At 41.9% G+C, this 12,962-nt stretch overlaps 1 long non-coding RNA gene across 1 annotated transcript; it reads left to right on the top strand.

Moving 5' to 3' along the window:
- On the top strand, positions 1-12,685 carry LOC106724943. The gene is made up of 3 exons (XR_001360767.1): positions 1-70; positions 2,531-2,536; positions 12,673-12,685. It is a non-coding gene; the product is annotated as an uncharacterized LOC106724943 (long non-coding RNA).
- Positions 12,686-12,962: the final 277 nt, after the last annotated feature.

The raw sequence follows: 12,962 nt of genomic DNA, 5'->3' as shown, positions 1-12,962 counted from the left end.
AATATACTTAATGCCACTGAACTGTACACTTAAGAATGGTTAAGATAGTAAACTTCATGTTATATGTATTGTACCACCATTATAAAAAATTTAAATGAGTGCAGTAGCTGGAAGGGAGATAGAGACCTGGGCCAGATTATAAAAGGAAGACCATAACTGGGAAAGTGATGTTAAAGGAACAGTGTCAGGCCACAATTCTCAGCATGACATAAGTTTCATCATCTTGTTAGGCTCCTCTAAACCTAAAAATTTCTCTTCCATTTCAGTAGTACTTTTCCCCTTGGAACCCAAGAGAGTAGGAAATGAGATTTATTTACATGTTAATATACCTACATAGTTTCAAAAAAAAAGAAAACAACCATTTTCTTTCCTTAGTAGCAAATTATCCTTCCAATAAACGAACATTTTCAAAAAGAACTTGACCAAGAACTTCCCCGTGGCTATTAAGAGATAACAATCAAAATCCTTAGCAAGGCCTTCAAAGGCTCTGATGGTTAGGCTTGGAAGCCTGCTGACTTTACAGCCTCAACTCCTACCATATTTCCCCTTGATCCTCTCTCCACTCTACCACACTGGCTTTCTTGCAGACCCACCACTGCATATACTGTTCTCTCTGCCTGAAATACTCTTCCCTCTACTCTTAGCTTAGTTAAAGTCTACTCATCCCTCAGGTCTCAGTAAAATCATCATTGCCTCCAGGAAGCCCTCCCTGGTCTCCCAACATGTCAAAACTCCCCTATTATGTGCTTTCGTAACATACAATTCTCCTTTATAGAACTTTTCATAACTGGATTTTAACATTCATTTCTCTGATTATGTAATTAATGTCTGGCTCGCCAACTAGACTATAAGTTGCATGAGGGCTGGGACCATGTTAGATTTTGCTCATTACTGTAGCCAGCACAGGGCTTGGCCATAGTAGAGAGCTTAACAAATATGCATTGAATGAATGAAAGTACAAAATAAAATATTTACCAAAAAATTAAAATAGTAGACAGTCAAGTTTACAAAATATAGCTTTTATTCTGATCTTTATAATCCCAAAATAAAAGCAGTCAGTTGTTTTCCTGGGTCTTAAATCCTCAAAACCCTTTCTCTTAAGATGACTACATTCTGATTAGGTGGGACAGGATTACAGAAACTAAATCTACCTCTCTCCCTCCATATACTACTTGTCCCCAGTCCTATGGCCCTCAGTGTCACCTCCCCACACATCAAGAGTGCACTCTGCTGATGACCATCTAGATCAGCGGTCTCAACCTGTGGGTCGCGACCCCTTTGGCGGTCGAACGACCCTTTCACAGGGGTCGCCTAAGACCATCCTGCATATCAGATATTTACATTACGATTCATAACAGTAGCAACATTACACTTATGAAGTAGCAATGAAAATAATTTTATGGTTGGGTCACAACATGAGGAACTGTATTTAAAGGGCCAGAAGGTTGAGAACCACTGATCTAGATGGAGGCAACCCCTTAGCCCAGTAAGCATAATGCAGGATCCAGAATCATTGCAGCTACAGCAAGAAAATGCCAGTTCCTTTGAGCTTCCCACCCAGGGCTGAAAGGCTAAAAGGCCAAGGATGGATGGCTAAATTCTGGGCACCTGGAATGCAAAAAGCTCAACGTGAGGGGCAAAACCTCTGGACTGAGGAAGAGGAAAGAAGCACCCAGAATACCCACTCTGGAGTCCAGGAATACAAGTACTCTGCTATCTACACAGCCCCTGAGCCCTGCCTAACTAGAGACAGGTGGAACTGCTGGAAGATTCCAGACGAGAGTCAAAAAAAGATGATTTTTCCTCTATAACTTGGCACCTCTGTTCATCTGCAAAGATAAATACAGACCTAACAGAAAGGGTTGCCTTCTGATTTATGAGGACTGTATGACAAGGTAGTCTGGGAGCCAAGAGAGTTAGGTCTCCAACCCCCCACATCTTTATGTCTGTGAAGCAACATTTTTGTGGAAGGAGATGGAAGTCGATTAATTTTTGACACCATGTAAAAAACTGGTATTTCCTGACCAAACACCAGGGCAGCCAGAAGTTTATAAATTAAGACTCTATGGTTCTTTTGTTTTAAAATATGTAAGTTGTGGGAATAAAGAAGCTTTAGTTTCTTATCGGAAATATTCTGTGCTGGGTAAATAGAAGCTATAAGTATGTTCCACTGACAGTATGGTTTTGGCATGAACAGGCCAATAAAATGTACACTGTCACCCTGGATTGCAAAGGCACATGGCAAGAGCAAGCCACACACTGTCGGCAGAGTTGAAGAAAGCCCATGGAGTAGGTGGAAATCAAAACAAAACTTCCCAGACTTTACCGAAATGCATTCTGAATAAGGTGGCTTTGTGGCTGCTCCTGGTCTGATTCTTCCCTGCACATGACTATGACCTCTTAGCACCTCTAGGACTTTGCTCATGCTGGTCTTCCATCTCCCCTGCCCCAGGGAGAAAATATTGGCTGGAGTATCAGGAACCCTAACCCACTCTCTTGCTGTATTTCTTCATCTAAGAAATGAGGCCAGACTCTAGTAACCAGATGTTTTCTCTGGTCCCTCCAAGTTCTGATGACTTCTGAATTCTCCTACAGTGGTCGGCAAACTCATTAGTCAACAGAGCCAAATGTCAACAGTACAACAATTGAAATTTCTTTTGAGAGCCAATTTTTTTAAACTTAAATTATATAGGTAGGTACATTGTTATTAACTTAATTAGGGTACTCCTAAGGCTTAGGAAGAGCCACACTCAAGGGGCCAAAGAGCCGCATATGGCTCGTGAGCCGCAGTTTGCCGACCACGGTCCTAAGAGAAACCAAGAATGCTTTGTCCCATTTGTCTGTTTCTTCCTTCTAAGTGGAGAAACAGCTAGAACTCATCTCCTCTAGGAAGTCTTGCCTTATTATGAATTCCACCCATTCTTAGCCCCAGACTGCGTAATCTCATTCAAGTCATATCCTGGGTTTCTTTTGCTAGCTAGGTTCTTGAGCACAGGAACTGTGTTTTCAAGTTCTTTTGCCTCACATGTCGCCCCCAAAGTGTAATATAGTTCTCCTTTTAAAACTGGTATGCAATCCAAGCTGTTGAATGACTAGTTGACTAAGCAGGCAGTTACATACTGAAGATTAAAGAAAACTAGAAAACTTTCTGAAAGAAAAGCAGCAGTAGTTATAATTAAATAGCCTTCCTAAGTAGGCCAAGTATGCTTAAGAATAAGGATTCTGGAGTCAGATGCTGGTAGATACAGGTTTGAATCCAGCTCTATTGCGTAATAACTGGGTTCATGAGCAAGTCATTCATATTCCCTTAACCTCAGTTTTCTCATCTGTAAAAATCCAGAGACATAGAAGCATGGAACACACTGACGAATCTCAGAAGGAAGTCAGGGGTGGGTGGGTGCGTGGGGAGAGATTAACCAAAGAACTTATATGCATGTATGCATAACCCATGGACACTGACAATAGTGTAGTGAAGGCCTGAGGGGGGTGGGGAGTGGAGGGGGGTCAATGGGGAAAAAAGGAAACATCTGTAATACTTCTAACAATTAAAGATAATTTTTAAAAAAATAAGCATAGTAATAGTACTACCTTGGGACTATGACCAAGTTTTAGTGACATCATGCATAAAAAGTCCTCAGCCCAGTTTCTTGCATATAGTAAATGCTCCAAGCTATTAGCTCTTTAGTAATGATGGTGATGCTGATGATAATAATGATGATGTCAACCCATCCCAGAAGGCCAGGTCTCAAGACAGAATGTCCCTAGGTTTGACTGACTATTACTTCTTTTCCATTCTCAAAACAATACAAGTGACTTCTAGAATCTTGAACAAATGTCTGGTTGCCTTCTGGAATATCTACACTTTGCTATAAGGAGTTAGGAAGTGATGATCTGAGATCCTCTTTGAATTGCCTTCATGATTTAGAAAAATGTCTTTATGAATAATAGGAATTCATGGGTGGCTATGTGATGTATTATGAATGTTATAGATGGTGGATACAGTGGTGTTAGGAAGGAGAAAATATAGAACCTTAGATATCACCAAAATCTGTTCTTGAAAGTGTATTAAGAATATAAAGGAATGTATAAGAAGGAAATACACAGGACCCAAAAATCCCTCCTCAGAATCACCTCTAAGCTGGGACTCTCTCTTGTTATCCAGCTGCTACTGGACATCTCCACCTGGATGTCATATAGGTACTTCAAACTCAGCTTGTCCAAAATGGAACTCATTCTCTCTCCTTAATCTACAATCCCTTAAATCTTCTTCTCCACCCAATTTTCCAAGTCAAAAACTGGGAAGTTATCCTCAGCCCTACCTTTTCCCTCAACACTGCACTGCCCACTAATCAATAAACTGTCCAGTCAGTGGCTCAGTGGTTGAGCATTGACCTAGGAACCAAGAGGTCACTGGTTTGATTCCCTGGGCACATGCCTGGGTTGCAGGCTCAAACCCCAGTAGGGGGCATGCAAGAGGCAGCTGATCTATGCTTATCAATGTTTCTTTTACATATATATATATATTATATGGCACATTTAAAAAAAATTCTTTATTGTTAAAAGTATTATGTAAGTCTCCTTTTCCCCACATTGACCTCTCCCCAGCCGTCCCCACTCCCCAGCACATGCCCTCCTCCCCACCCCCCAGTCTGTGTCCATTGGTTATGCTCATATGCATCCATACAAGTTCAATGTTTCTTTCTATCCCTTTCCCTTCCTCACTCTCTAAAAATCAATAAAAACATATTTTAAATAAAAAACAAAACAAAATTAAAAACTGTGTAGATTTGAATTCCTAAATAGCGTTCCAATCCACCCATAGCTCATCCTCCCCACTGTACATCCCCAATTCAACTCCCCTTAGACCAGAGAAATAATCTCAATATTTCTTTTGCTATGACCCAACTCATTCTATCCCTCCATTTACAGAACATCTAAAGGGAACATTCTAAAACTAAAATCTGCTTAAGTCAACTTCTGCTTTCAAAACTCCTTCCTGTCTCCTCAGGGCCTTGAAAGTGAAATTAAAACAGTGGTGAGATGAAAGTATTGGCCCCAGCTAAATTGTACCCATCATTCCCTCTTCCCCTGGGGGCCTCATATTGTTTACACCAATTACATGGCTATAGTATAGGCCTATTAACTGTCCTAATTCATTATTAGTGTGTCATACTGTTTTACACTTCTATACCACCTCTACTCAGAAAGTGTTCTCCCTCTTCCTCCACCAACCTGGTGAATCTTACCTACCTTCTCTGTGAGGTCTTCCCTATCCCCTTCTCCCCACTAAGCCTCTCTTTTGTACACTAGTGTTACATGTAAGGTCTTTAACACACCTGTTGCACTGTAATTGTCTGCTCAAACTGAGGCCTCTCCAAAGTAGGAATAATATCTTATTCATCTCTGTATCTTTAGCACTCAACAAAAGACCTAGCCAAAAGCAAATATTCAATAAAGATTTGTGAAATGAATTAATGGCCTTACTAAGTCTCTATCCCCAATAACAACAGGTCAATGCCTAATGAGAATTCCTTGACTTTGGCCGGAACAGGATCTGAGAAATTTCAAGGAACTTGAAGTCTGGCCTTGGCTGATGCTCAGACTCCTATCTCCAGCTCAACTCCTCCATATCCACCTCCAGATAAGAAGCACAAAGAGAAACAGAGAAAAGCAGTACCACATGTCCTTGAGTTTTTGGTCACATAATTCCTCCACTCTCTTCAAATCTTCCCTTCATCCCTAAAGGCCTAATTTGGAACTTCTCCATGAAGTACTCTTTCCCCAGCCCATAAAGAGATTTGCCCTCTTCTGAAGTAGTGAAAGGCTATTTACCTGGGCAAGACTGGCACCCATTGCAGACCACCTTGTTGGGTTAGTTTAGTTGGATTTCCAGGGAATCACAGAATGTCAGAGCAGGAACAGCCCTTGGAGATAATCTGGTCTGAATGTCTCATTGTGCCAATGGCCCTGAAGATTTAAGGGAGAAGTGCTTTGCCATATATCCCAAGTCTCCTAGGGAATAGGATCATGTAGATTCCTGGCCCCATTCTAGACCCATGAAATCAGAAATTAGGGTCTGGGGGATAACATTAGAGAAGCCCTACCTATCCTATGCTACATCTACATTGTGTGTTCTCAACTAGCTCAGCAGAGGCTATTTAACTGCAGAGGTTCTTTTTTCCCCCTAGCTCTCTGTGTCCCCCATAGCATCCAGCACAGTAGTGCCTTATAACATTTTCTTTAGTGTTTAACCTCTGGGCTGCTTACCCATGAAAAAAAACTCAGATGAACCAAGAAACCTGACTTGAAGTTAGTCTAACTGAGGACATGAAGGAAGAGGTGGTATGGGCAACCCTCCCCAAACTATACTTTCTGTCTGATTTTCCAAGTGCCAAGGTCATCTATGACCAAAATGATTTCAGGTTGGAAAATTCTATTTCCTAGGAAAATAGAGGGTTAATTACCTGGAACCTCCTCAAACATTTTTCTTAACTCTTCTTTTGGGAGAAAAATCAACATTCCAACACACACACACACATACACAAATGCATGCAAATGCATAATTTTGTGAACATCCATGGGGGTCACATCTCACACACTCTGTTAGTGCCTGTCCCCAGCCTGGGCAGTGATCTCAGATAGCCAGGAAGTGTAATCACAACACAAAAGCTCACTGTTGTCATAAGGATGAGCTCTTAAGGCAGGAAGGTAGCCTGAGACAATTTGGTAATTCTTCTAATATGGAGGATTACAAAATAAGTTTTCTGCTTGAGCCTCAGTTTTATAGAATTTCATACTATGCCCCTTCCCCAAGATTCTGACCAGTCAAGATTTCACTATGCTGAGAAGGCCAGATACCTTGGTTTAGCTCCCCACTGGCTCCAATGACCCTGCAGCCAGATGCCTCTGGGAAGAAAAGTGGCCATAATGAACAGACACAAGACCAGCCTCAGTTTGGCCTGCAAAGTTCCTTCCATTACCAAAAGGCCTCTGCCCTATGCCTGGATCTTTGAGCACAGTTGGACAGGTGGGAGTGCTGGTTAGAGGAAGGAAAGGTTGCTCACCTCCTCATTCATTTGACTAGTCATCCACTTGCAGCAACCTGGACAGCAAGCACTCTCTGGATCCCATTACTATTATTTTTATTGTCTAAAGTTTTACATGTCTCCTTTTTCCCCCAATTGACCCCCCCATCCACTCCCACCCCAGGCAAGCCCCCACTGCCCCAGTGTCTCTGTCCATTGGTTATGCTAACATGCATGCATACAAGTCCTTTGGTTGCTCTCTAAACTATTAATTTGCATCCATTGCTTGTCGAGTATAAGCAAGTCATCTTTTCTGTCAAAGAACAGTTTACTAGTAGACAGCTGCCATTTTGGCTCACTTGACTTGGCAGCCACCATTTGGTAGCATGACTTGCAGCTCCCCTGGGGGTCACCATCTTGAAATGGCGAAGGCCAACCCCTCCCTTCAAATTAGCCAATCATAAAAGACTGAGCTCCAATCAAGAGTGAGGAACAGGTCACGTGCATAGGATTAAAAAGCTGAGCAGACCTCCTGCTCAGTGTGCATGTGCTTCCAGACCATGTACTGTGCACCCTCCTGCAGGAGTAAAGATATGTGCCTTGCTGCCTGGCTCCTGAGTATGCTTTGTGTTCTACCAGGACCCCTGAATTGGAGGGCTTGCCTTATTTCTTACAGTTCATGGGCAGATCATCCTGGATTAAAGGATGGATGCTACAGTTTTCTCAAGTGGCCTAGGCAGGGCCTTGCTCTCATGGAGTTTGAAGTTTAGCAAAGCTTTTCCTTCATAGAAAGAAAGACACAGCACTCATGCTTCCCAGGCCTGAGTCCCCCAAAACCACCATGGTTTTGAAGCTGGAAAAGGTCATGGGCACTAGAGTGAGCCCCTGTGCATGTGAGTGCTCACCACTCCCCCATTAGCTGGACGTGAGCTTTGAGTTATGTTCCTCCAAGTGAGATGGTCGGGCCCTGAGTCATCTGTATTTTCTCATTGCATCTTCAGTGTGGCTCAGGAAACATTTACCAAATTGGCCTGGCTTTGCTATCAAGGGTTTCCTGACTGATGCTTCACGTTACAAACAATTGAGATAAAAGACCAGTAGCATCCAGAAGACACCTAGAAAAAGAAACATTCCATTTCCACCCAGGCCGTGCAGCTTGATAATTCCATCTGATCCCTTTTGTTTTCTTCGCTTTAGTATTGTCAGCTGAAGTTGGTGGAGCTCAGAAGACCCATGAATCAGATAAACTTTCTGATACTTTTTAAATCTCTAAAATTTTATGGGAAGGACAATAAACCATTGTACTCCTGGGGGAAGGAAGGGAGGGACCCTCCTAAGATCTCCTAATCTGAGACATTTTAATCAAGAATAAAAAGAACTATCATCAATGTGGGCATTATCTTCCTGTAGGGCCCTATGTGTGTGCTTTACATATATTATCTAACCTAATCCTTATAGTGACCCTATAGCTGAGGTGCTATAAGTAGGTTCACTTCACAGAAAAGTGTAATGACTTGCTCAAGGCCATACAGCTCATATGAGTTAGAGCCAAGATTCAGACCAAGAGCTGTGGAACTCCAAAGCACAGGCTCTTAGCCACTGCACCAGTGTTTCTCAAAGCAGGAGATTAGTTAACATGAGCAGATTCCAAGGCCTCAGATCTATTGTCTCAGAATCCTGGGAGGTGGGCCCAGGAATCTGCATATTCCAAACCACACCGCGGGGTTCTGAGGCACTGAAAAGTTTTAGAGTGCTGGCTGACATTGCTGCCTCCTGATTTGGCATACAATAAGGTTAGAATGCTAAAACCCAACATTGCTTAGCAATTTTCCCAGCACATCAGCTGCCCAGTACTGGTCACTGAAAACCAGGACTCTGTTAGTCAGACCAACACAGCTTATCCCCTTCACCTAGACCAGGGACTCTATACCTTTATGGAGTCACATACCCCTTTGAGAATTTGTCCAAAGCTCTGGATTGTCCCCTAAATGCATCTACACAGAGGCCTGCACTCCTTCGGTGGCCCCCTCACAAAATATTCATATACACAACCCTCTTCATAGTTCCAGGGGATATATACATCTCCTGAAGTTCCTTCATAAACCATCCCCCCATATGCCCCCAGGTCCCCACATTACAGAAACATCTGATCTAGAAATCTGAAAACAGACTAGGTTCTGTGGTTATGTTTTTTTTCTAATGTTATCTGTGTTAGAGATGCACACTGAAATATTATAGGTGAAATGATATGTTGTCTGTGATTTGTTTTAAAATGCTCCCAGGCATGTGGGGGTGAGGGGCATGGAAAGTGGCAAAATAGATCTATAAGATTGGCTATGAGGCTTGGAGATGGGTTCATGAGATTCATTCTAATGTTCTATCTATTTTTGTATCTGTTTAGAAATGTCCATAATAAAAACTATAAAAATTTAGTTGAACTGCATGGTTTGTGAATTATACTCCCAACAAAGCTGATTTTTAAAAAAGTAACCTCTTATTCTGGAGCTGCCTTAATCTGTCAACGGACACACTGAAGGCCAAGAGAGACCCACTTATTTTTCTGCCTGCTGATCTTTCAGGTCACAGCAACAGTCAAAACATCCTGATCTTGCTAAGCTAGCAGGAACTCTATGCTAAGCAGGCCACATTGGGGGATTGGGAAGACTAGTTGCTGCATATGAAGGGCCACAAGCAGGAGGCCTAATTGCTTCTACTAATAAGTATTACTCTGCTAATAATGAGCATAATAATGACAATTATCACTTACAACCTATGTCAGAGCACTTTACAAAGAGAAACTTAACTGAAAGTAACCAATAAAGAGACCAAAAAATGTAGCAGTGACCTATTAATAGGCCAACTTCCCTGCTGTCTAATGCTTAGAATAAGAATGAGGTTTCCTGAGTGGATTTTCAAACTTCTTCAAGCTAGCAATTGGTGATGAGGTTTGTTAACAAGACAGAGACCAGAATAATCACCAACAAGTTTTCTATACAGAAGGCTATGGGGGTGGAGGTAAGGAATGATTGCTTGTATGCAAACATCTGCAGAATTCCCTCTTCCCCCTAGGTCAGTGGTCAGCAAACTGCGGCTCACGAGCCACATGCGGCTCTTTGGCCCCTTGAGTGTGGCTCTTCCTAAGCCTTAGGAGTAACCTAATTAAGTTAATAACAATGTACCTACCTATATAGTTTAAGTTTAAAAATTTGGCTCTCAAAAGAAATTTCAATCATTGTACTGTTGATATTTGGCTCTGTTGACTGAGTTTGCCGACCACTGCCCTAGGTGCTGGTGATGCCTGAAGAGCCACCTCCAATGGACCCCCAAGTATTGTGGCTCTTACTTACCTAGAGCAATTTGCAGAGTTGACTTAACCACACCTTTTTGGCATATGTCCTTCTGTGACTGTAACTTCTTTGTAAAATGGGATGACAATGGTCTCTACCTCAGAGGGTTAATGTGAGGTTTAAATGAGATTATCTACATAAAGCCCTTAGAACAGGGCCTGGGCACAGGACCTACATTCTGTTAGTTACCCTCATTAATATTGTTTTCTTTAGATGGCTGCAAAGCAAACTGAGCCATTCCTCCAAATTTCATCTGGATTGGAGGGAAAATGACCAGAGTGTGATCCCTGCCTCCGATCTTCACCCAGGGCTGGCCATTCATTTACCAAGACTACAAGTGCAGTAACTTAAACTCTGATGGATTACACTGAATCAGCCCCGCACATTCAAGTGGGCAATTGCTCCTCTCACAAATTCTCCAAAAGGAAGACCTATGTCAGCCACAAATGGAGAAGAGATGACCCCCTTCTGAAACTTACTCCTCTATTTTATTTCTTTAATTAGTTTTAATTAGCTTAATGTTTAAAATAACTTTGACTATTTATTTAAAAAAATTTTCTGTCCAGAGAGGCATTAAGGCATTTTTAATCAGTCCACCCCTCTAAGGATGCTCTCTGAAGTCCAGCTAGTCTCCAACACTGCAAAGGGAGCCCTGTAATCTGCTCTTAAACATACACTCTGCTCCCTATTTTGATTCTCTGTGAGTGGTACTCAATGATGCCAGCTTGACAAACAAGACCAAAAGAAACCTCCACAACTCTATTAAATAAGCAACATGGCGCATTTGATTTTCCCGGAATAGAATCTTGAGTGCCTCTTGGATGAATTTAAAAAAAATAAAAACAAATCCTTCTTTAGTGGCTCTAACAGAAACCATAAGGAGACTAACTAGCAAGCTCAGGGTGAGTCCAGCTATGCAACAAAACAGGCCCCAGTGCTATTGGTCACAGCCACACTCTTCTGGGTCCCTGTAGACCACATCTGCAAAAAGCCACAGGCTTTTGGGGCCTGGTGAACAGAGGTCAGCATATGACAGATTGTGTGCAGCCCAGAGCCCAAAGAGCCTATTAATATCTCTGCAACAATAGCCTTTCTGGGTGATACTAGTCCCATTATTCTCCTTGTTCCATTTTTCTGCCCAGACCCAGGGTTTCAGGAGCAAGCTCTGGCTCTTTTTGATGACAGGACTTGGTTGTGAGAAACCACAAATGGGAAATGATGGCATATGCACTCTGAGCCATATTTGCAGAGGACTTCACAGCAGTGGCACTCAGTACCCCAGCCATTGCAGGAGAAGAGCAGGCCTCTGTGTTTCCAGTAATTCCCTGAGGAGCCATTCTGCCACCAACTTACCACCCACCATGCAGCCCAATGCCTCTGGATCCTTTTTTTTACATCCCTGCCTCTCTAACCCCAGACTGATGCTAGATGCCAAAGTGATAGCCACTCTGTGGGTGCAGATGCAGGAACCAATGTGTCAGCAAAGCAGCTTGTTCCTCTGGGCAATCTGGATCCAGCTATAGATTGGGGAGGGGGAGTCATGAGGGAGAGTGCAGACCTGGGCAAGAAACACAGCAAAGTGCAATTTTCCTTAAGCACCTAGGAATCATAAGCTTTGCCAAACACTGTGGTGAATTTTGAAAATAACAGTTCTAACAGGAACAAGACAGGGATCTCCACTTTCACCTCTCTTATTCAACATAGTACTGGAAGTCTTAGCCACAGCAATCAGACTAGAATAAAAAATAAAAGGCACTTAAATTGGAAAGGAGGAAATAAAACTGTCATTATTTGCAGATGACATGATATTGTATATAGAAAACCCTAAGGACCCCACCAAAAAACTAATAGATTTAATAAATGAATTAGGCAAAGTAGCAGGATACAAAATGAACATTTGGGGGTCGATGGCATTTTTATACACCAATAATGAACTCTCAGAAAGAGAAACTAAAAATACAGTCCCATTTACCATTACAACAACAATAACAACAAATAAGATACCTGGGAATAAACTTAACCAAGGAGGTAAAATATCTGTACTTGGAAAACTATAGGACACTGAAAAAAGAAATAAGGAAAGACACAAATAAGAGGAAGCCGGAAATATACCGTGATGGGTTAGTTTAGTTGGCTTTCCAGGGATATCCAAAAACATATACCGTGTTTATGGATAAGAATAATTAACGTCATTAAAATGTCCATACTACCCAATGCAATTTATAGATTTAACACCATCCCTATTAAAATACCAATGGCATATTTCACAGATCCAGAACACTCCAAAAATTTATATGGAGCCAAAAAAGACCCGGAATAGTCACAGCACTCTTGAAAAAGAAGAATAAAATAGGAGGGATCACAATACCAGTTATCAAACTACACTACAAAGCCATTATGATCAAAACAGCCTGGTATTAAGACAAGAACAGGCATATAGATCCATGGAACAGAACCCAGAACCCATAAATTGACCCAAGCCATTACACTCAAGTAATATTTGACAAAGGAGGCAGAGCATACAATGGAGTAAAGACAATCTTTTTAATAAATGGTGTTGAGAAAACTGGACAGGTAAATGCAAAAAGAA

This window comes from Myotis brandtii, unplaced genomic scaffold (genome assembly GCF_000412655.1).
Source record: "Myotis brandtii unplaced genomic scaffold, ASM41265v1 scaffold126, whole genome shotgun sequence".
Lineage (NCBI taxonomy): Eukaryota > Metazoa > Chordata > Mammalia > Chiroptera > Vespertilionidae > Myotis > Myotis brandtii.
The sequence above is the reverse complement of the archived record's forward strand: the minus strand, read 5'-3'. Positions and strand labels throughout refer to the sequence as shown.